The sequence below is a fragment of the Wasmannia auropunctata genome, unplaced genomic scaffold (assembly GCF_000956235.1).
Source record: "Wasmannia auropunctata unplaced genomic scaffold, wasmannia.A_1.0 LD335828.1, whole genome shotgun sequence".
NCBI lineage: Eukaryota > Metazoa > Arthropoda > Insecta > Hymenoptera > Formicidae > Wasmannia > Wasmannia auropunctata.
This window is the reverse complement of record NW_012027062.1, coordinates 1726825-1752727: the sequence shown is the minus strand read 5'-3', so window position 1 is coordinate 1752727 and position 25903 is coordinate 1726825. Positions and strand designations below refer to the sequence as shown.

General features: G+C 39.1%; 1 long non-coding RNA gene across 1 annotated transcript; it reads right to left on the bottom strand.

Annotated features, from left to right (window-relative positions):
- Window positions 1-890: 890 nt before the first annotated feature.
- LOC105455930 lies at window positions 891-5828 on the bottom strand. Its single transcript, XR_975184.1, has 4 exons — window positions 5745-5828; window positions 3627-3758; window positions 1257-1640; window positions 891-1190 (listed from the first exon to the last, which is right to left on the bottom strand). It is a non-coding gene; the product is annotated as an uncharacterized LOC105455930 (long non-coding RNA).
- Window positions 5829-25903: the final 20075 nt, after the last annotated feature.

Here is a 25903-nt window from a genome sequence, read left to right as displayed (position 1 = left end):
TACTTTGTGATATAGTGATTTAATAACACAGTCCCTTTGTAATTCTATTTGTTACTGATGCGCTAATAAACAGACCCATATTTTACCGTGTTTACAGATACATCGTTTGTGTGTGATTTGTTCGTATTCAATAATATGAAACGTTCGCGAAATTCGTGAGCGTAGCCATATGATCGCTAATGTACCGTTAAGTGGATTTACAAACGTGCGCTATGTCATTATAGAAAGCACGTAGAGAATGCTTTACGGTGTCCCTAGCGTGCACGGATTGCAGAGTGAATTTAGATTTATTTACTGGCTACATAGAGTCATTGTCCGAAATCTCGAAATACCGCAACTAAACGATGGCAGTTTATAGGATGGCCTGTAGTCTCGTATAAATTCAAATAATCGCGGTGTAATGTGATTTGGGTGCACGACACTCCGTTCGTCGGCGGCGTTTCTCTGTTTCTCATATTTTCCATTATTACTGTATAGGATCGCATAGTACACATGGTGTATTATGCGTGCCTGTTGTGCAAAGTTAATGGTAGATAATTTAAAACGCATGGATGTGTAATTGCACCTAAAGTAGGTGCAATTCAACCAGGTAGAATTCAAGCAATATACGATTCCGTAATTAAAACGACAATGTGGCTAATTGTACAAGAAGACAATGAAAATGAAAATATATGCTATTGATACGAAATATAAAACAAAACATTCATCTATTTTATTAAATTAATATTTAAATAACAATCGTGAAAATATATGATTTTTGAAAAATACAATTTTGGACATCGCATATACTTAGATACTCATGTACAAAAATATAGTAATGTACAAGATAATAATTAATTTTAGATTGTGTGTTTCAAATGTAAGTAAAATTATATCAAAGAGGTGCAGATATATACAATTAATTAATTATAATACAGAAATACAAAAGTGTAGGTGTGCAGATGTCGATATCGTGTAGTAAACATTTTTGGGATAAGAATCAAGGCAACACGTGGCAGTCACAGGAGGGTGGCGGTATTCGTGCTTTTATCCATCGAACGCGCACTGATCAACCCTCGTTGTTGTGGTTTTAAATCTCAAGTCCCCGAGGGCGGCCACCACGCCTGAGTGACATCTGATGTCCGAATTCCACAGCAACCGCTGCGCTTGCTGAAGTTTCGCCGGTGAAGCGATACAAACTCTCGTTGAACCTACAGAAGAGAAGCGTTCGATACGGACGTCGGACACGCGTGTAAAATCGAAGGTAGCGTATATACATGCGCGATGGGCGCCGACTCGATTTCGCAATTACGCCGACTTTTGTGTAACGTTTGCGTATGACAGCTTTTACGGCGGCATAATTTCCAGAAGTTCCATCCCGGCGCGAGTTTATTTATGTACCCTGCTATTTCGTCGCACTTTGTTTGCCGACGGTGGTGGTGCGCTCTCTTGCTTAATATTCATTTCTAATTTTGCAATTCTGGTTACTTATGTATCACCGTCTCGCAAGCAATTCCGCCGGGATGTAATAAATACGCCATCTCCGTCGTCGGCTCCTCATCTCTCTGTCCCTCGCTTGTACACTCGAGCTTTCTTTTTCTCGTTTCTCTCTCTCCGCTGGCTTTCGCCACCAGTTGCGCCCTCGCGCACCGGGAACTTAACTGTAAACGAACGAAATTCCTATAAAGACGCAGATTTATTTTGCATATTTATTAGAATGTAAATTAAACGCCAGGACTGTCGATATTAATAATTAATGCACGAGACACGTATTTGAATTATCAGATGGTATTTATTATCGTTAAGAAACTGCAAATTTAGTACTTTAATAATATATATTAATATTATAGAGTTGTAGAAAGATATCGATTTGATTCAAATAATATTTCTCTTAAAGATTTCTTTTTTTTTTATTACGACATAATCAAAGATTTGACTTGTCGAATGAAACGATTATGATATAAAAAAAAGAGTTTCTGCACATGACGAAAATTATCTAATTACGTCGAAATGGAATAAATATTTGACGCTAATCAATAAGTTTCCAGTGTCAAAAAGTGAACGAAATCTTTTATTTTACACACGCTTCATCGATCCGATGCAGGCCATCGTTAATAAGAGCATAGTGAGGAAATTGCGTGCGCGACCCCGAGGAAGACAGCGATCTCCCCGCGTATTTTCTAACTTCTTCGTCCACTTTTTCCCGTCGCGCGGTTTCCGTTCGGGTGCAATGCGAGCGTCGCTGCGCTATGGCGCCGAATGAAAGCAGGAGGCACGCGTCGTGTGGTGGTAGAAATTCAATTTCCCGTCTATGCCGGACGTCGATGCTTTTGGGAAAACAACTGTCAGCCAATGCGATGGTGAACGAAACGAAAGGTCTGAGGCTATTTACCGGACTGTTTCGCGGCGGCTCCGCCTGTAGAAAATGCCGATTGCATGAAAGAACGGCGCTTTGTGGGGCTGCCCTTCCATTTCCAAGAAAGCCCTAGACATTCTTCAAGGAAAAACGACAAACGCGCGCGGTGCACGTTATCGTAAAGGCGTATTATACACGGCAATGAACGAAACTGAACGAGGACAAATGTATTAACGAACAAATGCGAACATGAACAAATTGAGTCGTGCAAACGGAAGAGAATACTAATTCGGTATTCCTGAGTGATTTAATTGTTGCCTGAAGAATAAATATAATAATAAATATTGTAACATAAAAAGAAGAAAAATATTTATTAACCACTGTTATATATTATTGTAAAAATTAAGGAAAGAAAGAAAAAAAAACATTTGTGGCTTTTGCTTTCAAGAATAGAGCACAATATATATGAATAAACATGAATGCTCGATAATATGCATTGAATTTATATGCTGTTTTTTCAATAAAGCATAGCAATTATAAAGTTTTATTCATCAGTGTTCGGATTTGTTTACGCTCATGTCTTTGTTCATCAATGTATGTTTATTCTCATTTTGACATACCTACCTATTCAGATTTATTTTTGAAGAATTCACGAATCTTAATTCATACTTATCTATTAACTTAACAATAGCGATTTTAATAATTCAAAATATTATAGTGTTAATTTTAATAGAGAAAATATTGGTCAAAAATAGATCGAAATATATCAAGTGGAAAATTATTCAAAGAACAATCCTTCTGTTTAGGATACATAGAAGTTATGATCATATAAGTCCCCCCCCCCCCTGTTACCGCGGATAATCGATTGACGGTTGTTCGAATCTTGCCAGATGAAATGACACGGACGAACGGGTGTCGCGCACGATCGGAGGGGGGTTGATGGGAATTGTGGCATGCCGTTTATTCGATGGTGAACGAGGCGAATCGAAGTGAGGGATAACGTCGACGCGTTTACGCGCTTCCGTGTTTCCGCCGCAATATCCTGGAGCCCAGTGGATCCCGATAATCCGTGAGTGCGAAATGGCCGATTTGCACGTTTCGTGCTGATTGAGCGGGTGTGTACTTTAACAGTATTACACGCACGATTCGCGAACGCGACGTGCGCGCGCGCGCGGCTGGTAATAAATTTGATCCTACTTCGGGAACATCGGCGTCGCTAGACGGGAGGGATTTTGCATCGCGGAGACGCCTGCAATTGTTACGCGACGTAATGAAAGGTAAACACATGTACCTTTCGGCGGTGACAAGTTGCCAGGACCCGTTGGAGTCCACGGAGTCGTGTGTTTCCGGCGTAATCGCATGCCACCCAGCAGTCATAAATCCGAATTAGTCCGCCCTTGGAAATTGCTCGAGATAGTTAAGCCTTGAAAGATATCGATAACTACAAACTTTTATGGCAATCTGTTTGAAAGACTAGAAGACCCACGTTGCGCGCGCGTCTGGCGTACGCTAGTTACAGCCGCCGAAGCTGTAGCTCATAAGCACTAACTTCGGTAAGTGCTAGATATAAATTACTACTTAGTTAGTCGTGATTTATACGCTCAAGTAGAAGTTGCATATTGCGTACGTGCGGCGTGAACATTGCTCAAACCAAACACGTTTCAGTCTACCATAAAGTTCGATTTTCTTATGCTTCGTCGTTAAAATTGTTTGAAGTCAAAAAGAAGAGGAAAGATAATTAATACCGTCAGTAAAAAATAATCTTACATTTTTTTGACATTAGAAACAATTATATTTATTTGTAATAGAGAAGAATAAATAACGATTATCGCAGGTTTTTATAAAATAATATAAAAAATGATTATTAATAGGTAAATTAACTTAAGATCATATTTTTTCAAACATACGACTGTATATATTACATTCTTTATCTTATTACATTTCATTACAAAGATGGCGCGTCTTATTAAATGTTCTACACTGAAAAGAAAAACTAAAAGTAATTTAGTCAAATTAATAACTTTTTTCTTAGTGTGCACAATGCAATCTCAAATGTATTCCAATCGAATATATTCCGATTCTAAATGCCGATAATAAATGCGAGAACGATACATAATATCTGTTCACATTATACCAGAATTCTGCTTAAAATCTCAACGTGATATGATGAAAGGTAATAATACACGATTTATTACGCTCTGGTACAAAACCAACCGACAGCACGCGGTAAAGCGCGACTGAGAATATCTAGATGTGCCACATTTCGACTTACGATTTATCATGATTTATTATCTATACAGTGTACACGGCGCATTCAAAAAGCGAAGGTAAAATGCACGATTTTTCTTCCGCATTTTCGTATAGAGAGGTATAACTTCGCGGGACAGCTTCGTTCGCGACACGATGCCAGCGACAGTCAGCGAAACGAAACGGAACGATTCTGATTTTGCGTTTATCAGCTTTCTAACATCGACGCTATGGTGTCAACCGAGAAAAATCACGTTGTATGTGTATACGTGGAAAACTGTGGAAAATTAATTATCGAATTAAGACCGAGCGGGGTGAGTTTCGCGCCCCGATCGATCGCGTTAATGGAATTCGTAACTTCCGCGTGACGGAGAATTCCACATGGCATATTGACTAACGATAATTTCCATGCGATCGAGAGGTACATTAAAATCAATGTGTGTTCGATACAGCTCGATTACTCCATTAATTATAAATACCGCAGTTGACCAAAATGCAATAATATTTTAATGACCATGAAACAAAAGGAATTTGAAATTTTTTGAAATTAATTACACTCTACAAATTTTATATCACGGGAGAACTATAGAAATTCCGCACGTTTCGCGATTTACAAAATATCAGGTCGTCATTGTAATTTAATAAAATTTGATTGATATGTAATTACATTAATAAATAATAGATTAATATTCTTGATAAATCTGAAAGTAAACTTAAAGATCATTAATTATTCATTTTACGAGAGTGTTAATAATAAAATAGTTCACGAGGAATATTCCTTCCATAAATCAGTAATTTTGGCGATGTCGTTTATTTTTAAGACTAATAAAATATTTGTGTAAATTTAAGACAAGCGGAATGTTATTCGTTATATGGATTCTAGTGTCGCACGCATGTTCCGCGTTACTTTCTAACCGCCCCGCCGCACCGCTGGCCCTCTCCGGGAGGTTCGATTCTCCGGCGAAAATCTTAGAGAGGAAAAAAAGACTTTCGCGCGCGACTGCGACTGATCTCTGTTTGTCATATTGAACAAGTAACTCTCGTTGGTCAACGAGCCATCGCCATCGCCTCATTCCTCTCTAATTCCGAGTATCTCTTTTTCCTCTCTTTAATTATAATATGTATTCTTACAATTAGTATACGTCCTTTTAGATTCACTCACTTCACAATCGCACTATATCACTTTAAATGACATTATAATGCACTTGCACTTGAACGACATATATATATATATATATATCGTCACACGCAGCCGACCGGACAAATTAGAAAATGTAGATTAGGTTAGATGTTATCGCCATGATATGGTTATAAACTTAAATAATTATGCTCTTTTTTTATTTTATGGTTATCGCGACGTTGTTATCGAATTTTACGAAACAGTCGCGCGTCGATTGACACACGCGGGACGATCGCCTGTTATTGTTCGATTCGACACTCCCGACACTCATTAATTCGCACTCGATATTGACTTTCGACAAACTAATTGTAAAGGTCGCGAGATTGCAAAGTGTAAATTACCCGACGGTCGTCGGTCGTTTTGATGCGTACACTTTTCGAAAAAAAAAAAAAATAAAAAAAAAAAAATGTCGCTATCCGCGACATTCGAGCAGCGAGATTCACTGTTTATTTTTTGATATCTTAACCTTTATATCGACAAATAGACTGATCGAGGTGATCTTCTGATCCAATTCGACACTCGTAATATTCACTTCCGTCGGACCAAAAACCGCGAGAACGCGAAACATAAGCTGCATAAATTATCCGACGGAAACGATTAGCTGTTTTGATGCGTACTTAAAAAAAAAAATATGCTAATCGCGACATTCGAGTGCACCAGCAAGATTCGAGCACTGCTCTCTTTTTTGAAATCTTAAATTTTGTATCGACAAATAGTAAGACAAATAGACTGACCGAGATGATCGTTCGTTCTATTCGATACTTGTTAGCACGTACGCGATATTCACTTCCGACGGACTGAAAACCGCGAAAACGCGAAGCGTAAGTTAACCGACGGGTACGGCCGTCGGTCATATTTTTATGCGTACACTTTTCGGAAAGAGAGGCTATAGACGCGCGATGTAAACGCGGCAAGACTCGAGCACCCATTTTTGAAATCTTACAATTAATCTTTATATCGGCAAAATAGAAAACAAATAGACGGATCGAGGTGATTGCCCGTTCAATTCAAAATCGAGACATTCGGTAGCACGCGATATATTCACTTTCAACGGAAAAAACGTGAGATCACGAAGCGTGATTGAATTATCCGACGGGAACGGCCGTCGGTCATTTCGGTGCGTGCACTCTTTTTGGAAAGAGAAACTACAGCCGTCTCTAGCCGCAAATTAGACGCGAGCGAGGTTCGAGCATCGCTTTTATGAAATCTTTATATCGATGAAAAACACGGAGACTCTTCAGAGACGCAACTAGTGCTACCAAGTGCAATATATCGCGATATATACTGAATAAAACGCACTTTACATGTAAGATTTTTTTATAGTCATTTCACAAAGATATAGCACAAAAATTGGATCGAGGCGATTGATGCGACACTTCCGACACTCGTTCATGCGCGATGTTCACTTTCGATAGGCAAACAGACGCGCGATATCGCGAAGCGAAATAACGCGAATAACTTACGCCGGGTCTCCACGGGGACTAACCAAAGATCTGGAAATATTAGGTACTTAGGAGAAAAATCGTAAGAAGAGGCAAAAGCCAATAAGACATAGGAAGTAGTAAAATTTTAGGGGACAGTAGCTTATTTTTGGCCACTTCGAAATCAATCCGCGTTTTGGCGAAAAAAGTGACAAGCCGCGACGTAAACAAAACCACCGTTTGTCGCTTCTAAGAAACCAAAAAAACTTTCACTTTCGAGCGTCACTTTCGAGAAACCAAACTTTTTCACTTTCGAAGAAGCGTTGACGAACGCTGAAAAGTCAAACGCGATGCGAACGCGAGGTATATTTTGAGGCATTGCATGAGAAAAAGACGCGGCATCGCGGATCATAAAATCACTGTTCCGTGACGGGACCGAGGTACCAAAAAATAATAAATTTCCTATAACTTCAATGATTAGGTTTCTCAAGATCGATTGCAATCTCTCTACGTTTCAACATGTGGTTGAATACAATTTCTATTTACATCTATATGTATCTGTATTAGGAGCCAAAATTTCAAAATAATCCCACAATTTCTAAATATATCAACAAATCTATATTGCTGGAAAGATTTCTTAAAATTCATAACATATTTGCACAAAATACATTGTTCAATTCGTTGTTTATATACGTCAAATCGTCGTAAAAATTCTTCTTCGACTACTTCTAAAGCTGTAACTTCTTTTCTTATCTTAATAAATGATATATGGAAATAGAACGGTTGCATATTTTCACGTAATTTTAAAAAGTTAGCATTACAATAAGATAATATTTGACGACGACACGAGGTGCAGGTCTTCTTCTCTAAATAATCTTGATTCGAGGAGGCTTGCATCGACGACAGGAAACCACCGTCTTGCGGACAGTAATCCAGGCTTTGCAAGTCAAATCGCGAAAATGGATTTTCGGCAAGGATCAGGAACCAAGGAGAATCGTCCGAGAGCGCGCGGTGGCATTCACTACTTGCAAATTCCAAGATGCCGCGAAGTTAAACTACTTAAATGTTTAGTTTCGCGAAGTGGAGTTGGTTTGGTAAAGTGCGGTTCCGAAGGATTACAGAAATTTTCTAACAGTCAGCTGCAATACGAAGCACAAATTTTAAAATATCTACATTTTAATAGGTGGAATAAATGTATATTAACTCCCTGCGCCGCTCGCCCTGTGGAGAGTCTAGAGTGATAATTGTTGAATCGTCCATTTCATAAACTGGATTTTATTTGATAAACAATTGTTGTGAACCCTTCATCCTATTATGGAGCAAGTGAAAATTATCCACTTAATACAATATCTTGTCAAATCCTTTATCTTCTAATTAATGTAGTCGCAGGATATAATTATACAGAGACGAGCGTCTGAGCGCGTAACGTTGATGGTAGTTTATTAACTCTTTGTTAAAACCTCAATGGCGAAAGGAGTAATTTATATTCCGGGGTGAAGATAATTAATCGTAAGTGCGGCGTCGACAAAAAAGACTCCTTACTCTGACGTGCTTTGTTACGCGAACTTCTTAACCGGTGCCGGTAAGAAAAATTTGCAAAACTTAAGTCGATCGCTAAATAAGCAAGATTGTTGGCAAGATCTTGGCCCCTCTCTTAGTTTCCTCGTGGTTTTCCTTAATTAAGGATTCTGCTCATTACCATTGCGGCAAACCTCCTCGTTCTCTCTCCGCTGTAAGTGGACGAGATGGGGATAGCAAGAAAAAAAAAAGAAGAATTTTCATTCTCCAGATTATGGCCTTTTTTCCAGCGACTCAGAGCCAGATGAAAACTTGTATCCACGTAGACAATGACGCACATGACGCTAACAGCCTTCTTCCCTTCATCTCGACGCGCTCCAACGCAACGGATTACCGTCACGTCGGAAGAAAATAAATAATAGTAGGAAAGTAATCACGTTAAAAAAAAAATTAAGATATATAAATGGACAGAATGTAAGATTTGTCATATAAACAAACCTCTTACTTTTATTTCCTCCCTTGCTTAGTGTAATAAAATAAAATCTACGGCGATAGAAATATAGAATATTGTACAGAAATAAAATTACAATTATAAAACAATTGTTTAAACAATTTGACTTTTTTTGTTCACAATACAAAATTATCAATATTTATCGCAAAATTGGAAAAATACGTCGACTAGATAGAAAATAAAGACATGTGTATCCATTAAAATAAAAGTTCGTAGACGACGAGTTGTTGTGGTTTTTGAGATTCTATCGACGTTAAAATAGACGCAGTGAAACTGATAATTTTACTGCGATGAAAATATGAGCAAAAACGCGAGGTCGCATCCTGCTACGGGATGGAAGGCAGGGAAATAAGAGTATAAGAATAGGCGAAAGAGATCGGCGTGCAAGGAGCGAATTTCTTCAAGGTATGAGAGAGATTCTGGAAGGTGCCGGCGAAGCATTCGCCTTCTCCCTTGCGCCCTTTACCTTTGCCGTACTTTCTCTCCTTCCAACGGAGGGAGAAGCGTGGAGAAGCGGTAATCAATACATGCGTCTACTCTTCCACTACCTTTCCACCCTCTTCACCGCCGATCTCCGCGCGCCACCTTTGTCTTGAAGCACCCCCCGACCACTGAACTTCTCGCCGTGCGTTTGCGTTCGTATGACACTACCAGTTATACCTTTAGGGTCGCTGTTCTGTTCTTTATTCAACGGGCTGATACGTTTACGGATACGTTTACTTCTCGTGAAATGCGTTTCGCCAGATAGGCTACTGGCCTGGAGGTTTTTAAAAAAAAGAAATTAGTTAGTGACATTTTATTGCTTTATACGATCATTTGGCATAAAAGTAAGGTAAAACCGCGGAGTGCTACTAAATAAAGTGGTGCGTTTTGCAGATATAATCAAAAAGTGTCATTTTTCATTATTTTGTAATTATCTCGAAAACGGCGCAAGATACGAAAAAAGTGCAAGAACACTTTTTTGTTAGAAATTAAATTTTACATTGGATAAGAGCAAAAAAAATAATGAAAAACGACACTTTTTGGTTATATCTGCAAAACGCACCATTTTATTTAGCAGTATTCCGCGGTTTTACTTTTCTTTTATGCCAAATGATCGTATAAAACAATAAAATGTCACTAACTAATTTCTTCCAAATCGGGACAATTTTTGAGCTCCAGGTAATAGCCTAAGAGAAATTTTCGCCAAGTTTCCTGCTCGAAGGAACGCGAAACGAATTTGTGTGTCACGAAAGTTATGAAGAGTTTGACTGATTGCGTGTTAAATCGCCACTCGACTAAACGAATCACTCTTTGCGACATAGTCAACTCTTGAGATTTTTATTTTTCAAATTGTTCATGTACTTTCACACGAGGGTCTTTCAATGTTAAACATAATTTTTAAAACTATTTACTGAAATATTTGTTTGTAAATATTTGCGTTTACTAATATTAACTCGGAATGTTAATCTCGGAGTGTAACTGAATATACATCGTCGTCGCTAAGTTATTAATAATGATCTGTTAAATTTATTATTGTCCAATATTGATACGCTTTGTAGGAATTTAATCGCGGAAGGGATCCGCGTAGTTTGGGGAAAAAAATTTTATCGATATTCGCTTTATAAGGAAGTCGCACCGCCGGTAATAATACCCGATGATAAACAGTGCCGCCTTGTACTCTGTAGCTGATAAAATTTTAATTACAGCACCGTGCATGTATTCGGTAGATTATGAACCTTAATGCGATTAAAAGTTGCCCGGAATAAACGGGAGGCGGTATAATAATTATCTCTGTTAAGATGCGGTTATACAACGCTGATAATTATTATTAAGTAGCTGAAGTTATATTGCCGTCGATAAATCAATTTCAAGTTATGATGCGTCGAGACGTTGCATTATTTAGGCACATTAGTTTCGCATCTAATTAACTTGACGAAGCTTTAAATAATATCGCATTCCCAAAGTCCACGAGTGCGAATTTCTTTCCTGCCATCTTAGAGCGTCTTTTTTATCACATTTCCTACAGTTTTTAAGTTGAGCCATTAGCGGAAGAGCTTCCATAAAATTTGATTAAATAGTAGGACGTAATTGCTAAAAATCAGGAATATTTTTGCTGATAGAGCTGTCCTTTGAAGACTAATGGGAATGATAACTTCTGAAAGTAAAGTTAACTTGACCAATTTTTAGAAAATGATGCAATGTATACATGAAAGCATATATATTTATAATATATACTCGATTTTGCGTAACATTAAACTTTGATTAGGGAAATTGTATACAATTTCATTTGCTCATTGCAAAAGTGTTCAACATTAATATTCCTTCTACAAGTTCTCGTAACAGAGTAAATAGAGACAACCACTTTTCAGAAGAAGTAATAAGTTTGAGAGGCTGTACATATAAAATAAAAAGGTCAACAACTCAAAAAACAGCAAAACTTATCTATAAATTATTATTTACTCTTGTTTTGAGATTAAAATAAAAGGAATGTAATAAAAAATTAATCTCCATTTTTTATACAATATTAACATATTAGACAGCAATGTCTACTAATAATAAAATTCTTCACATTTTATGTTATACCTATATTATAAAAAATTGTTGATTATTTACGAAGAATTTTATAAAACAATGTTGTTAAATCACAAATAAGATAAAAAAAATTTTTAGTTAAATCAGCCTTTAATTATTAAGACTTTAACAATTAAACTTAGTCTTATAATGTCTATTCTACGTAATTGAACATTAAATGTCAATCAATTTTTTTCTCTTTATTTAAATTGCTCGATTTATTAACAATTTTTCGAACATAGTAATAAATGTAGCAAAGTGCTGTCCATTTTCGCTTCTCTTTCTCCATTCCCGTTGTAGACCACGTAAACTTTCGACGTAACACGGGGAAAACGTTCCTCTTCGTGCCGGCTCAGCCACGCAGAAGAGTTATAATTTACGAGGGGCGAATCTGCCGGGGACGTACACAAATGCAAGACGGATGACACTGATGTTCGGGGGCATTAACTTCTGCCTACGCACGAAAAGGGGGCGAAGGACACGCGCACGGCGATAACGCCCACGAATAACAAATTAGATATCGTCGTGGGTTAAGGAGACCGGAAATCTTTCGCTAACGACTTCAAACCCTCCAGCGAATTTGCATTTACATCGGTGTAGTCGCTCATAAATATAATAATGTCGTAAGACCGGCGCATGTGCATGGTGACGTTTCTCTTTTAAGAATACATTCGTTATTTATCGTTCAACGAGTATCGTTATACAAAAGGAACAGAAATTTGTATAAGACATTTAAATGATCGTGTATCATTCGAAGTAGCTTTTGTATATAGCATCTGCAATACTTGCGCTACTCATTGATAATTATGATATTGTACGATGAGTAATAAATATTAAATACGCGTAATGACATGCTATACATCTACATTAAAAAAATGTACATTTTAAAATGTTTTTTTTTTTATAAAACGATAGGAACATCATTGCGAAAAATAAAGAAATTAAATTTAATAATAAGAAATGTATTATTTTTTATACAACGTTAAAAAAATAAATAAATAAAATATGCGTGTATTTACGTTAAAGGACCGTAGAAGCGATCCATCCATCACGAGCAAATAACGCAGGAACGGAAGATCACATTAAGACGACACGAAGCTAATTCCGGGCGAGGAAGACGAAAATTTTGCCGGCAGAACGCGCCGGTACGATTACACCTTCGCAAGATCATCGTTCACGACGACACGCTCTTAGCCGTAGTGGGTAGTTAGGCTCGTATTACATTTACGCGACGTGCCGCATTAATTTATTATCCCGTAGTCGCGTTAGCCGTGGCTATGCCGGTGCTCCCGTTACAGGCACTAAGGTAATTATAACTCAACTCCCGACACGCGAAACTATGCAAAGCCAATCTAAGCCCTGTACCGATCCACGTCCTGCACCACCGTCCCTCCTCTCCGCCTCGCCTGCTCGTCCTATACCCCCAGTGTCATCCCTCAGTCTTTCCGTAAGCTTCCCTTCCGTCGTAAACCGACATCTTAGATAACGAAGATCGGTGTCGTGTGATGGATCGGCGCCACCTTCCCATTAAATTGTGTCTTGCTCCGACCGGGCGTGCAGACGAAGAACAGCTCGTGTTCCATCGAGCCGCGACATGACGCGCGGTATTTTTCGTCGGTCTACGGTTTCATTACGCCGAGATTTAGAAGCAGAAGTGATGGATATCTCCTTATTCGTGAAATCGTTGCGTGACTTGATGGACGATGGGTGAATTCTAACGCTTAATGAAAAAAGTACGAAGCGAATATTGGTACCAGAGACAAAATTTTATATAACTTTTAGATTGTAAAAAGCTTCATTTAACGGATTTAAAAATCTGTGAGTAAAAGAAAAACTAGAAAACTACTATTCAATTTTATATTTAAAATTCTTTATTTACAATCTCATACTCATATCATCAATACACGTTTTAATATATATCAACTACAAAATAATAAAATTTTAATAATTTACTGTATCAAAACATCACGAAAAATGCGCGTAAGAAATTTAAAAAAATTAAAAAGTTATAATTCTTTTCGGTACACATGTGTTTATATTTATTTAGATGGCGTTAGATCAAATCATGCGTGAGTAGCATATGAGGAAGTCGTTAATGGATATTAGTCTCTTCGAACGCGAGGAAGAATCGCGCTTGCGATTTTCTGAGCAAAAGAAGAATGGAGAGAGAGAGAGAGAGAGAGAGAGAGAGAGAGAGAGAGAGAGAGAGAGAGAGAGAGAGAGCCACAAATCGTCCCGACACCGGCGTTAACGCTCGGCGACGCGCGCTCCAGCAAGCAACGATGGTAACGACCCTCTTAAAGCGGCGCGAAAGTTCGTTTGTCTGATACTTCCGATACATTAAGCCGCGGATTTGTGACTCCGGCGCGGAATTCGGATTAGCAAAATTGCATTTTACGGCTCGCGGGCGCATTCCGAGGTACATAAATTTACCGCGAGAACACCGTGGACTGCGCGCGTCCTCGTGGCCCGACGATCGATTTCTTGCCGCGCGCGTCGCGCGAAAATCGCATGCCTTGCTATCGCTTGTCGTTTCGGCGCTTCTACCAACGCAGCCGGTGCATAAGCATCGCGATCGAATCCTCATTACGTTGCGAACGTTCACCGAGGAACTCATGTTAATGCCGTGTAACGCGCCTACGGAACGTTTCAAATTAACGCTTCTCGCCAGCGATGGAAAATTTCGATGTAAAGTAATAAATCTCTTCGAATCTAGATGACGAAGTAGAGGACTCCAAGTAAGGCAGATACTGAGTTCGCGATTTACTTGGGAATGCACTCGATTCTCAATATAGTACGCTTTATAAAATACTGATTGAAGAAGAGATAACTAAAATTAAGCGTATAATTTTGACTATGATTTATAAAGTGGATACGTTAGTTCAGATTCAGATAGTTAAGTAAAAGATGATAATAATTAAGGAAAATTTGAAATTTTAATTCACAAATTATTTATTAATATTACAAAGAATATTTGTAATTAAATTAAATTTAATGTTCTAAATTATTTCTCTCTCTACAGGAGATAATTGAGTAATTATGTAAATCAAGTATTTTCCAATTATGTTAAACTACATGCTACGCCAATGAGGTTATTTAAATGAAGTTTTAAACAATCGAATAACTAGAAGTCGACGATAATTTCTATGGTAATTTCTAAAAAGTGGAACACAGCTCAGAACTGCAAAATATCGAACTCGCTCGACCCGTGGTGCCGTTTGATGTTGCAAACGCGGTGCAATAAAGCCGTCGACGACGCCAAGCAGCGAGGCTTGATGAAACTTAATTCTGTCTCTCATATATCCGTCGATTTTATATTTGCGTGGACGTTGACATGTTTTATTCAAGGACGACAATGTTATGTCCCATCTTCCGAGTCTTCGTTCTCCCTCGCTGGTAGGGCGGTAATGCGGATTGCCCTTTCATTTGAAGCTAAAATTTATAGAGATCCCCGTGGCGCGTTTCCTTAAGGGAAATTTTAAAAATTCAAAAATTCCTTCTCTCGCGATCGCGCGCGCGCAAGCTTCGTCGTCGTCGTCGTTGCCGCTATCTGGTGTAACATCGTAGCAAACGTCGGCAAGAAATTGAATTATGATGCGTTAAATATGACGGAAATTAATTAGCTTACGATTTATCTTCTCGTACGTTAAAACGTTGAGTGACTCTAAATCATAAGCGATTTATAAGTTCCTTAAGCAGCTTTTCTGTTCTGTTAGCTTACGTTGTTTGATGTGCTCGAGTTATTTCCATGCGCGGCAAACACAGTCTGGAAACTGGAAGCAATAACAGCGCGAATCGTATCTTACCAAACGAGATATTAACGCACTCATCCCGAATATCTCTTTTATGAGACCAACGCGCATTTGACCCTTTAATTTAAGGGAATGCTCATTCCACCTTTCCCGTAAATGCGAACAAATTATACCTGCGGGTAATTTCGACTCGTGTCACGTGTGCGCTCTGTCTACTTATAAGAATCATTAATTAACTGTCCGTTAAGAAGGAAATTGCGCGTAAGGTAAAGCTCTAAAGACTTACGAGCCCGATCTGTCTGCCGATAAATTTTACGTCCACGCGCGCGTCCATACCTCATTCGGTCCCGTATCGGCGACGTAATATCGACAAGCGTGCGTTGTATATATCGAGACAGGATTTTCCGTGTCGGGGACGTTATCGACGTAAGGTGCGATATAACGGCGCCACGACATGGCCGCCGTACGTTTTGTCCTGCTACCGTAACCGGCGAGTGTTCAGCGTGCCGTGGGAGCACTTCGTTGGATTTTTTATACGGTCCGACCGCCGAGCCCTGCATTATAGAGGCCCTGCGGGCGCCTCACTGGGAATTATATTAAGGGAAAGAGAGAGAGAGAGAGAGAGAGGGAGAGAGAGATGTTATCCCGAGGGGGAAAGCTTCGCAGCAAGGCAAGACTTCCTGGAACGCAAAGTCTTCTGGTGCTTCCATCGTGAATTCATCGAACTTGTTCGCGAAAATTATGCCGTGCATGTACCAGAGGAAGTACTATGTAGTCTTCCTATATTGCGTTTCCTTCCGATGCCATTATAATGATAACAGTATATGCTTACGTTAATCAACTAGTTTTCTTTTTGAATGTTAAATATGAATATAGCTTCCTCAACTGCTCGCTTTTCCTTTTAATTACAAATTCGATATTAATGCATAATTTTTCTTTATTTTTCATAAAAGAAAATTAAACGTTAAAGAAATTGCGCATGGAAAAACGATAATTGGAGAAAAAAATTTCAGACAATCAAGAAAAAGCAAAAGAGTGTATATATATTTCAGATTTATCGCACTTCACTTCACTTTCTTTCATTCTAGGATTAATTTAAAATATATTCTTCAATTTATTTTTATATCCAAGGAAGTTTAAGAAATTTGCTGAAATAAGCTTTACAACTTTGATAAATAAGAAAGATTTATTTTTTACTAAATTTTAAACAGAGTTTTAGTTTAACAAATATTTAAGTAAATATTTAAAAAAAACTTGAAGTTAAAAAGTTAGGACGCTACCTAGTAATTTTAATTAAGTACGAATTAACGTCAAATAGTCTAAGAAATGTGTAGATAAATGAAAGTACAGAGAATTGAAAACATTCTCTATTGAACGAGAAAGAGTGAGAGGACAATCCATCGGTTTTACGAACGTCCGATTTCGCATCTCGAAACGGATGGCGACAATATTTTCCGGAACGACGAAGTGCCATGAGCGCGAGGTGCTCCGTATATACGTAACCATGTGTACACACATTCGGGCCAGAGAGACGCTGCCAAGCAGAGTAAGGAGAAGGGCGAGAAAGGGGTAGATCACGTATACGATGCAGCGTGAGAGAGACGCGTCAGGAGGCGGGAGGGTGCGAGCGGGACGCATTGACGGCGCGCGAGGATACTCGAGGAGGTGCGAAGGGCAGGGTGTTCGGGATGGGGAACGCGGTTTTCGGGGCGGCGGGAGAAGGGACTAAGGGTAGCGAGGCAGGGTCACGTACCGTGGAAGTAACTTGGCCGGCAAAGCCTTCGGGGCTATCAAACTTTCGGCTTGATACATCGAGCTCTAGCCACTTCGCCTACCAACCCGCGTTACGTTCGTCCCTCTCTATGTCCGATCCCTCTCCGTCCTTCACCCTTCCCGTCCCTCATCTTACATCCGCTCTTTTTTTTACGGATAGAGACTGATCAGACGCCATTGTAATTCGTAGGCAGCACGGTACGGACTCTATTTACGGTGGGTGTTAATATGGCAGGTGGGTGTAGCCCAAGGACCAAGGCCGATCTCGTTTATCTCCTCGTATATCTCATCCCTCGAAATGATCAAGGAATGTGGAGGGCGAAGAGTTCCGCGTCGTTTTATTGGCGGGCGTTTATTGGACATCGACGAAAGAACGCGAATCGTTGCGTCGTGATAACACATCGATGGAACGTGGACGTGCCTGTCGGCAGAGATGAAAGGTTCATCTGGGAGATTGATCGACGTGGATTTCGATACTTTGAGAAAATTTCGCGCAGGAAACGATGAAACGTAGCGCTGTGCGACGTGTGACGTTTGACGCACGTACAGTAATCAAACCAAACAACATTAATTTGCGACAGAATAAATTTAATTCTTCATATATAAAAAGATTTTTAATAAATGTATGTTTAGAAATATTTCTTAAAAATGATTTATTTGAAAAACTTTATGTGTGCCATAATTTTTTTAAATCATATCACATAATATAATATCAGGTTGATTATTAGATTTTTAAGAAGATATCCTTTTGTTCGATTATATATCTACTATATACTGATATTTTATACATTCCATCTTTTTATTCTAAAAAAATATAGAATATTTTTACATGCCAATTTAAATATAAAATGTAATATTACATATACATGTATTGCATATATTACATTTGCACAAAGTATTTGAAGAATATATCACAATGTGAAACGCCTAGAATTATCATTATATATAGCTCGCTTGTAGAGAGTATAGATTATCAACAGGCGCGACTGTCAGGTATAGTCGTTCGTATCTCTCTCTTTGATGTTTCGACTTCATGTCATACATGTAGAAAAATATCTGCATTTTTTATTTTAGTAAATAATTTAAAATAGATGAAATGTCTGAGAATGGCTAATGTTATTTTATACAATATATCAATACATCAATAAACAATTAATTATTTTTTAGCAATATTTTTTAATTCATGACTTTGTTATTAAATATTATTGCTATATAAAAAAAATAATAGACATTTTTATGTTTGGGCATTTACATTATTTATTATCAAGTCTCTTCCTATTCCATATTCATATAAATATACTATGTTATTACATTAAACAAATGCGACTAGAAGAGATAGAAAAGTAATTAATTCGCTTAGGTATATACGACCAAATAATGTATCTTTCGAGAAATTTGCGAAAGAAAGGATGTGAAACCAGACTTGTGGCCAGTTGTTAGACGTAAGTGGACGCGGTATTCAAGATAAAATACGAGCTACGCAGTCGGCATTGAGGGTTGGAGTCGTGAGGGGTATTAGATTATGGGTGGTCGAACAACAAGATTGCGGATGAAGGGGAAGAGATCCATTAGTCTCGCCAATCCATATCTTGCGTCATGTAACTGGGTTAACAATTTGACGATCTTATTTATTGTAATCAGCCATCTTACCCGAAAATACTGAGCAAAGGAATTGGCATGCAGAGATTTATGATCAAAGCTTAATAAATTATGCAAAAATTCTTTTTATCAAAAAGCAGATAATTTTCTGCCTTAAAAATTCCTGTTTTCTCTTAAAAACGCAGTATCAGTAAGCACGTTAACACATATATTTTACTTAATCCTATTTATTCTACATTTTATTCATGTTATACAGTTTCCATCAATTTGATATGTCATTTTATATTGAAACACATGTAGCTTTCGAACAATTTTTTTTAACCTATACACGTAAATGGTATTTAATTTTTATCATTTGCCATCAGAATAAAACAGTTTTTTGCAGTTTACAAAAATTTAGCATAAAATAACTTGTAAAATTATTTTGCATAAGCTTTTTTCTACTGGATTTTGCGAGCTGGAGTACATAGAAAATTCTGTTTTATAAAGTCATGGACGAAATTACATTTGTGTTTGTATTGCAAGATACCTGCTGCACGCGATTCGATTTTCATTCGCAAACAATTGATGTACGACACAAAATAAAGGGTAACGACCCGGCTTGCGGCATCGCTGCGGGCTACATCACTTCGGTTGGTTGTTTGTCTTTCGGTTGTACATCAAGGCAGTATCGTTGGCTGTTTATGGAAGCGCAAAACGCGAACGCGCATTCTCTTCATGTTACAAAGCGAAAGTATTAACGGAAGCGTATTCCGGCGTGCACGAATGCACGTGGCGCATTTTAAAGGGATGACTGAAAAACCGACCCCGTATCCTGGTTCCTGCCCACGTCAAATATCCTCGAGCGAATTCCCTCCTGACTCGAGTGATTCGAGCGCGCCGGCAACGTCGGGGTCGCAGGGGCCGATTCCTCTCGACGTAGATGCGCAAGCGAGAAAAGAAAATATCAGGTATCAAATAACTGCATACTAGGTGCGCTCATGCCCGACAGAATTAAATTCCGGCGAGATACTTGAGAGCGCGTCGACTTCCTGGAGAAGGGCGTCGCACGTAGGGATAAGGTCTGCGATTTCACCCCGGTGCGGTGCGACGAGCCGGACAGCTGTTTCTTCGCACTAGCCGTCTGCGAGTTTGTGGCATTCCCCCCATGATCTCCAGGATCCCAGTCTCCCTACTTATTCGCCCTACGATCGATCCGAGCGACGATTAAAAAACAAAAGGGAAGACATTGAGATTCTTCGCGATCGCTCGCATTTGCTTGTAAAAATTATAACGGATACGAATAAAAAAGTAGAATAATTAAATATTAACAATAATAGTAATAATAATTTAATAATAAATGAAATAAGTTAAATAATAAGTTAATAATACTTTAGATCTAAAAAAGGATTTAAAGTATTGAATTAAATATATATAAAATCAATAAATATATCCTCACGCGTCTTTATACGATGCATAACTACTGATTTGTATTAATCACGCGTCATTCAATTATATTAATCTTTATTATTAGACAGCTGTGTTAATCACGTAAAGACAACATTATAAGAGTTTTAAGACAGTAAAGCTTTGTAAAACTACTGTCACAAGTAACGATTGATTTCGCGGTTTCTTCAATCCAGTGCCAGAGGATACCATTGTGCGACCCTTTTAGATCTTTACTCGACCATTCCCTATATCCTGTACGAGCGGCAGTTCTTTAGTTTCAGGGTATCCGGATCGGCTGAAGTGCCTCGGATTAAGCGGATCCGGCTCACCACGCGAAAGATACTCTTTTCCCTCTTCCTCTCAGGAAGGAAGACGTTTAAGGGTTTTACCTCTTTGCCAGGCACTCGCAATAATTTTCTTACAGTCCGCTAGCCCGTCCGGTTCCTGCGTTTCTTGGCGGGGATATACTCCAAAAATTTTCCAGCAATTCCACTGACTGCCGTTAGATACGCTCACGATTTCGCCAAGACAGAGACAAATGTAATCGTTGCACGCCTGCACATAGAGAGTGGCTGCTTGCAATTTTAGTTATTTCTTTCCTCGCTTTCCTCGCTTGCAGGATTTGTTTTGCTCCTTCTTTTTAATCACGTGTGCAAATGATTTCATGCTCTATATTGATCCCAATACGTTGTTTATTAATTTACAGTTAACAAAATAACGCGAATAAACTAACAACGAAACCAATTGAATATCGAAATTGTGATGAGTCATGTAACGCTATCACACATACATTTAATCAAATTTATGATCGTAAATTATATTTCAATTAAAAATGTGTGCAAACTAAACTGCACAATCGTTTGCGCAAACCAAATTTAATTCATTAATAATCTGACGCTTTATGTGTGTGTTACTTTATCAGGTGAACAATGACCCTTTGGATTTCAACATTGCCTGTACGAAAACATATGAAACATCGATCATATGAAACAATGTGGTGCCGGCATGTATGTTAACCGCGTTAATACCGCGCAAACAAGTTGTTTCTCCGCGTATACGCCGTTTGCGGAACAAAAGGGACTCTGCGATTCATGCAGAATATTCTGAACGGTATACAAGACCATATTACAGTGCCGCATGTACATCCGGACAGAATTGGCTCGCAACGCCAAGAACGTAGCTGGCGTACTTCGCCATAGCGCGGAATGCATCGCTTCCGCAGCGAGTGCGGTTCGCTGTTTCGTTACAGTTCGCTTGCAACGTCAGGTGAAGTATTCATCCTCCTCCGTGAGCTGCGTCACGTATCTTCCGCGAGAGGAGGGACCGCCGACCCTAATCCTCGAGAAGAAACGAAGCGAAAAAGGGGCCGGGCTACGTATCCTCGGAAGAGCGGAGCGACAATGCTTCGGTGTTTTTATAATGCCTATCCCCGGGCTCGAGAACGTTTCTCAAAATAAATGCCTTCCTTTTCAGATCCACCCTCAGATAGCTTGTAACAAACAATGCCGCCTGAGAGATTAATTGCGAATGTTGCGAGGCTCTTAACAGTTTGCGCGAAACAGAATGTCCCGATAGATAGTTTTTTTTTATCGGAAGCTTTAGACATAAATGTAGCTTAGTACAGTCTAATAATTAATCATGAACAAACGTTTAAAAGTTGAGAAGTATGCAATAAAATTAGGATTAAACTCTCCTCTTCCATTTTCTGCAATATAGATATTCTATTAAAGAGAAAAGAATTAGTATAATAGTAATTGCTTTGATTTAACACTGTTCTTCAATGCTCAATTACTTTCTTTACTTCTGCAATATCCAAATATCCAAATTAAATTTGATAACAATAATTTTAATCAAGACCGCTGGGTGTATACACAACATAAATAAAAAGGACAACCAGAAGATATTGATGCTTAATAATTTTTTAATTCAAATTTTTGGCTGCACTACGCACCGATTATTGTGGGCTTTTTAAAAACAATCATAATCTGAAACTGAATTATTACACAAATTAAATTAATCGTCAATTCAATGATGATGCTACAAGCATCTTAAATACTGTAAAGAACTTATTGCGAACAATATTACCTCAGCTAGGATTTGAATCAGAAAACTTTTATCCGCGGCGAATATCTTACCTATTTGACCACTGAGGTTGTGGTAATATTTTTCGCAATAATCAATATTTATAAGGAGAAACACATTGAAAGGCGAGCGTGTAAATAACAATATTAATTTCAATATTTTAATCTTAAATTTTATAATTATTAACATGTTAATATAATTAACATAATTGCTTTCATATTTGTATCACATTATGTTAAAGAAATTGATATTAAAATAAAAAACACAGTGAATCCTGATGGTCCCCACTACAATTTTGAAGCATGCTTCCGTATCTCCGCTTTTCCGTGGTGTTATTGCTCCATGCTTCAAGAACGATGGATTTCTAGCGTATCACTTCGAAACAAATAGCCTCTTTGATCGCGAAATTCGATATACCCTTCGTCGCTCACTCTTGGATCGTACCAACGCGATGGACAGAGGCCAACGGAAACGAACGGGGTGCGAGGAGAAGAAAAAAAATAGGAATAAGGAAGTGTAAGGACAGTAAAACGTCGTTTATGGGTCGATCGAATGAAAAGCGCAGTGAATGCCCCCTTTATATTTCGCTCGGAATAGCTTCGTATCTGGACGTACGCTCAGATCCCTATAGGGAAAGGGCACATTATAATTTCCCATAAAACGCTTTACGATGACAAAACGCCGTGAACGTCTTCTTGCAACGGCCATTGGAAGGAGTTATAGTTTTAGGGACGATCTCGCAGTAGAGCCGGCCGACTCATGCAGCCACGCATGTGTAACGCACGCAGTAGTCGTTGCCCTTTCTCTCATATCGCACATTTATTTCACTTTGTAATAAATTACTTGTACTTTCATCCATTGACAGCATTTTCACCCGGTATCTGTCGTGTGGCATATAAAGCGGCAGCGAGATTTATTAAATAATTGTTTATCAATTTTAATTCTAAATAATACACTTTTGCAATTTTCAACAAACCAAAGTAAAAAAGATACTGTTAAAAGTATCGATTTACCGAGTTTTCTGATAAAATTATCATTAAAAATTAATTCGGTCAAATAATAGCTAATTCTCTCAACCTTACAGAGTGCTTTCTACCTTGTAAAAGCTTTGCAAAAAATTATCGCAATGTTGAATACTTACCTACTTACGTTCTCGAAGCATCGCTCACGTATTCGTGCGTCGACATCTTCGGACGGAAACCGCGGTTTATCTGAGACACCGACGATTTCGAGGGCACTTGGACTAGAGCTACTGAAGACGGAGGTACGAAAGAAGTAGACGAAACGAATAGTCGTTCTTTGTTTTTTTCTTTTTTCATTTTTTTCAACAGGAACGTACGTTTATTTTGCACTGAGCAGAAATACAAGCTATTCATGAAAGATGAGGTTACAGCGGCCGCAAGCCCCCCCTCCCTCCTCACTGCTTTCCTCTCCACCCTCGCCCTTCCACCCTTCGTGCGCATTCACAGAGTCCCTTTCGCTTGCCATCGCACCGCAACGCCTTCCACCTCGAATCTCACCCTCTTTTACCCTTCCCTCCCCCTCTCCGCCTGCACAACGAACATTGCAAATCACCATCCCCCGATCCCGCACTTCTACCCTCACCGACGTCTGAATGTAGAGCAAGATAATAATTATACATGTACATATAATTACATTTGTGCATTATCATAATTTAATATACATAGATGATATATATATATATTATATCTTAGAAAATAAATATATATATATTTATATATATATATTTCAATATCGCGTTTACTCCATCTTCGTGTAATTCTCCTTAAAAAATAACGATATTTAGAGTATGCTACGGTGTAATATAAGAGCCACCAAGAGAGGAAAGAAAAGAATGAAGAGGAATAAAGTGCTGCGAGAGGCGGGCCTGAGCCGCTCATTTTCTTCTCTCTCATGCACCGCGCTTCGTGTCATGCAGCCTCACCCTTTCTCGCGCATACCTTCCCGCCTTTTAATTCATCCAATTTCTCATTCATTCGCGCTATTTCGCTCGTCCGCTTTCACCCTCGCGCACGTTTCTTCTCAACGTCGTTAACGTTCCTTCCATCCTCTCTTTCACCTAACACACTCATTTCGCGGACCGGCACCTTTTGTCCCTTCACCTCCTCCGCTTGGATACAGCCATTTTTCGTGCGATTTCGAGGCGGGCAGACGTCTTCACTGACAACAATTTTTGCGCGTCGCGTTTTACATGGCAAAACGGATCGAAAGGTGGCGATGTATCTTTGAGTAAAAGGGTAGCTAATGGATAATGGCGTAAGCGTCAATTAGCGTTACATTAATTAGCGGACCTTGTGCACGATTATGACTCGTCTCGTACGTGGATCAACGAGGGAGATGACTTCCCTAAAAACTGAAATGACAGCACAGAAAGGTAACAAAGACTTTTGTTGAAATTTAGCGATTTTATTTCCATGTTTTCCTGCTCTGCAACATCCTCCTCCTCCTCCTCCTCGACACATTCAGTGCAAAACACCAAGTATTTCACGTTATCACGTAAATATCGCGGACAAAATCACGCACGCATATTTTCTGCGCCTTTTAATCGCGCCTCAAATAGTTAAAAACAGATTAATCGCTCTATCAAGAATATGTTATTAGCGGATGGGCCGACCCTGGCGCTAATTCATGCCTAATAATAGGAAAGCTCGGGTAATTTCACGTTCAATATATATCGAATCAGCTCTCACCCAAAGCAGCCTGGGACGAGGCTGCACGTTCGCGACGCGAATTAAACAGCTTGATCAGCGTAAAATCGAGTAATTCACAGTTTGCATGTTGAATCGAGCGCAATTCGACAACATGTTTCGTTTGACGAAACGCGTATGTCCCGGACGTGTGTCGATGCCGCCGTTTGCGCGAACGACGACGGACGCGGGGACATAAGCGCTCGCTTAAGGAGGACTCTTGAAAGCAAGCTCACTCAAGCACAAAAAAATGAGAAATTTGTTTATTAATGAATTATTTACAAAGCGCGGCCGGCCCGGTCGCTCCGATAGCCGAAGAAGAAGCGTGCGCTTTTCGACAACGCAAAAATCTCTAGGCGGACAACAATTATATAAATCGATGACGCGACATGGCGCATTCGCGCGAGCGAGGGATACCACGGGTAACATTTGTCGATCGATCTCTCAGCGAAACGTGCGATCTCTCATTTCGCGAGGAGTTCTCGCGAGTACGCGCCGTGTAATCTCGAGGCGGGATTTCGCGCGCGCGAAAAGAGAGGACGGTCTCTAAAAATAATAAAAATAAAATTTCCATCCCCGTCCGCGCCGCGGCGCAGAACGCTCGAAATCATCGCCGAGCGTCTCGTCGAGAAATCCTCGTGTTTCTCATTAAACTCGCGCTCGTTAAACACGCGCGAGTTTATCTGATATCGCTCGCTCCGCGACGCGCTTCATCAATCGTTCAGCGATTCGTGCACACATCGAATTAAAGATTCAATCGCAAATGTAAAGAGGAGGAACGCTCATCGGCGACGCG